The following is a 4,758-nucleotide window of genomic DNA, read 5'->3' on the forward strand; positions in this document are numbered from 1 at the left end:
TTTGAAGGGGGCTGATCATTTTGAGCACTTCAGAGCAGAGAAAGAGCAGAGTTCTTGAGTTTCTGGCAACTCCTTGATATTCAGGCTTTGACTTGATTTCAAGAAGAACGACTATCTTACCTTGATAAGATATCGTTTCAAGTTCTCACTTCGATAAACGAAGTCAGAATCATAAACCCCTCACGATTCGATCAGAATCTGTGATTTGGTGGTCCACGGGCTAACGCACCCCCGGCACAGGCAAAGATCCCACACAAGCAGTGATCCAAACAACGATCCTGCGTTTGTTTCCCAAGAGTTGTAATTTTTATTTTGTTGTGTAAAAGAAGTCTTATAAAAAAGGCTATCTCTTTTTGAATTTATTTTAATCGACTGAAGATATAATGAATTCCATGACAAAACCAACTTTTGACGCAAACAAGCTGGCGACCACAGTGGGAGCCAACGGTCTCGCTGCCGAGACCGTCGTGTCGCAGCCAATCATCAAAATCTTGGTTGAATCAACGGTCGAGTACGAGTTCGACGAAGCGAAGTTTGAGGAGTATTTGTCATCCTCATCTGTAAAGTCTTCCGCGCCTCGCAAGTGCAGGAAGATTTCATCTTCGTTGAAGTTATCAAATGCTACGGATGAAGACTCTCGTCCGATTGTTGCTGAGGATTTTACTCGCAACAGCTCTGCTCAAGATGATTCCTCCCCAATTAAGGAGTCGTTCGATCGAAGTTCACCACTGACGAAGAGGGCTCGTCAGAGACGACGCCAACGCCGCGCTCGTCAATTAGCTAAGGCATTGGAACAAACCGACGGGGTTCGTTATTACGCGGACCTAGAGTCGATGAGGCATCGAGTGGTTCAGTTGTTTCAACGACCAATCACTCATGTCTCTGCTAAACTCACGACGGAGGAATGGACTATTGTCAAAAGGACTCGTTCGACCCTCAAAGAACGTATACAACGTGCAAACACTGCTCATGCCCGTGCTCTCTTACAACAAAGACGAGAAAGGAAGAAGGAAACGGTGGCCAAAGAACCACTAAAACTCTGCCAAGTTTAGATTCCAAAGTCTGGAGTTATGCAAAATCAGCATTCAGAGCCCGTTAAGACTCCATACCCGCAAGGGGGTGGTTTTAAACGTGCGACTCCCGACATAACCTTGGATCGCTCAAAGACAAAAATAAATTGTCCTGAGAATGCCAACAAGGTTTTACACCCCCAGAAGAAGACGCATTCACCAAATGATATCGTCATACCTGGGAGGTCATGCCAACAGACGATACGATTTTTTGGCAATCATACCGATGAATCGTATTATCAAGTTGGGGTTATGAATAATTTTCGAAAGAGAGTTATTCGAGAAATAAACTCTCATTATTCCTGTGCGCGACTCGTTAAACCAGCATTATCAGAATGTGACTGTTTCAAACGAGAAGCCATCCCACGAAAAGTCTTTGTATTGTCGAAGCCTAAGCCGAGACATTTCCGCAAAAGAAAATCAGTTGCCCAAGATGATGAATTCCCTGAAGTCACCATCAACGTGGCTGATAAGAGAAAGTCTAAGTGGCACTCGAGTGAATCAAGACCCGATTTTTCCCCGAGAGGAAAAGTCAATCCAAGAATTGCTCAAAGGATGTCTCGACTCCAATTAGGAGCCATCAGACGCAGAAATTACAAGAGAATGCAAGAAGGAATGTCCTCGGAGGATGAATTCTCGGACACTTATTCTACAATTGCTTCTGATGATACAATGTCTAGCACAGGACAAACCAGAGAAGTACTCACGATCACCTCTGATCAATTTGCTCAAATGCTTCAGAAAGCTCTAACGAAACAACGTGAAGAAATTAGAGCTGAGATGAAGACATAGATAGAGTTAGTTATTCAACAAATGAGAGAGTTGCTAACTCAACAACCTCAACCTCCTGAGTCCAGTCAGCGAGCTGAATCCAGCAGAAAGTTGTGGATGACAGTGATCCAGAAGTGGATGAAGTCATTATAGCTGATACACCTCCTAATAGCAATAACGCTGGGGGTGGTTTAACACATTCTCCCAATAACGATATTGGGGGTGGTTCAATGGCACCTCTTACAGGGGGTGGTCTAACTCATTCTCCTCAACGTCCTTCGAATGAAGACATAGACGATGACAAGAAAATGCAAGAGCTTGAAAACAAAATCAATGCTTTGATGACGGCTCAAGAAGTTAAGAAGACGGGTATTCCATGTCCCTATCCAAGGGAATGGGATTCAATACCGTATCCGACGAAGTTCAATCTGATTAACTTCACACCGTTTGAAGGGAAGAGTTCGCCGATTCAGCACTTGATTTATTTCAAGTCTCATTTGGGCATGATCTCTGGAAACGAGGTTTTAATGGTCCGATTATTCGTTAGCACCCTACGTGGGCCCGCCTTCGATTGGTACCGACGGCTCAGGCCAGGGAGCATCAATTGCTGGGATGATATGGAAAGTTTGTTCCTCAGCAACTTCTTCGATGATGATACCGAAGTGTCAGTCGGAACCCTTTTAGATGAGAAGCAAAAAGACAGAGAGTCAGTCGACGATTTTGTCAAGCGCTTCCGTGGCAAAGCAATGAATTGCAGAGATCCTATTACAGAGGAGTTCATCCTGCAAACATGCCACAATAATCTCTCCATCGATGTCCTAGAAGCTCTGGGGGTCGTACCATCCACCACTTGGAAAGAGTTAAAACTAAGTGGTGAACAAGCTGAACACTTTCTTAAAAGAAAGAAAGTTGAGAGAGGTCAACCAACGACATCCACAATTCCTGTGAACGCAACTCTCGATCCGAGGTTCCAAAAGGAGTATTCTTTCGAAGACGATGTGACAAAATCGAGCTACCACCTATTAAAGATCAGGATGGAGCTAAGATGACTACGGATCCAAATTACTGTGCGTATCACAGAAGGATTCTTCATCCCACCGAAATTTGCTTTGGACTCAAAAACAGAATCCAAGCCTTAATTGACTCCGGCGTCATAACGGCGAAAGAAGTCGAGTAAAGACGACCATATTACTCCATTGGGTACACGAGTATAAACTGTTTTCCCTGACTCCGATGAGTATACAAGTATAAACTGCTTCTCCATCTCACTCCAAAAAGTATACGAGTATAAACTGCTCCTTAATACTCCAACAGGTATATGAGTCTATACTATTTTCTTTCTTTCACAGGAAGTTCCTGGAGAATGCCATGCATGGTACTTTTAAGGATAACCCGATCATATAGCTAAACATAATGATAAACTCAGTTTCGCAAGAAAAAGCTGGGGGTGGATGGTTCATGTAACGGAAGTTCCCGAAAGAATGCTATATGTAATTTTCTTAGGAATAACCCGATCATTACAAACAAAGTGTTAAACACTACATCCCCACGGTGATTTCCGAATATTCATTTGCTGAGATGAGATTCGATCACTTCGTTGGATCAATCTTCCCTCTCAAACCCTCCTTTGGTCAAACCTTTAAACAGTTAGGACCAAAGCCAAAATCCCCTCTCGATTCGTTCCATGAACGAGAGGTCCACAGACAGTAAAGACTGTCTCGCGTGGGCGAGACAGTAAAAGTCTGTCTCGCCAGCGAGACAGTAAAGACTGTCTCGCACGGCGAGACAGTCAAGTCTGTCTCACGTGCGAGACAGCCCATACTTGTGTTCTTTTGCCTTTTTGAGCTGTATTCGGATATCTCTCAGCATTTTTTTACTACAGTTAGGACCAAAACCAAAATCCCCTTTCGATTCCTTCCATGAACGAGAGGTCCACTTTCAGTTGAATAATCAAACCTTATGACAGTTAGGATTATTCAAACCCGTCCAGATTCTCTAAGTGGAGATCCCACTTTGAGTTTCCTTTGCACCTAGAGATAGAATATAAAATTCTTCCTCTCCATCATCGGGTTCATCTCTACCAACAAAAAAAGAGACCTGGAGATAGAATATAAAATTCTTCCTCTCCATCATCGGGTTCATCTCTACCAACAAAAAAAAGAGACCAGGAGATAGAATATAAAATTCTTCCTCTCCATCATCGGGTTCATCTCTACCAACAAAAAAGAGACCAGGAGATAGAATATAAAATTCTTCCTCTCCATCAGCGGGTTCATCTCTACCAACAAAAAAGAGACCATACTACTCCAATAGGTACACGAGTCTAAACTGTTTCCTACACTCGACAGGCAGTTTCTGGAGGATATTAATCTGAATATTCTTAAGGATAACCTGACGAACTTTCGAGAGACAAACGAGCATCAATCTGGAAATACCAACTTCAACTCGAGATCTCAACAACGGTCGAGCGATAAACGCAGTGCTGGAGAAGTATTAGCTATTCTACAAAGAACTGAATAGACTAATGGATGAAGAGATCAAGAGCCAAAGCTATTTTATGGGCTCCTCTCCACGATCTACTCAATCAAGCTCAATCAAGCATCGAAGGGATTGCAGATAAGATCTGTCTTATCCAAAGTATCCCAGACTCCTCTATAAAGGAATGAATCTGGAATACTTTAGAGGAGGTATCTGTAGGCGTCAAAAAATACCAATAGATATCCGAACATAGAAAAAATTACTCAAAACGACAGATATGAACTGTCTCGCCAGCGGGACAGTGTTTACTGTCTCGCCAGCGAGACAGAGTTTACTGTCTCGCAGCGAGACAGTCTTTATTGTCTCGCAGCGAGACAGTCTTTACTGTCTCGCAGCGAGACAGCTTTTACTGTCTCGCAACGAGACAATCTTTTACTGT

This window comes from Asparagus officinalis, chromosome 1 (assembly GCF_001876935.1).
Source record: "Asparagus officinalis chromosome 1, Aspof.V1, whole genome shotgun sequence".
NCBI classification, from domain to species: Eukaryota; Viridiplantae; Streptophyta; class Magnoliopsida; order Asparagales; family Asparagaceae; genus Asparagus; species Asparagus officinalis.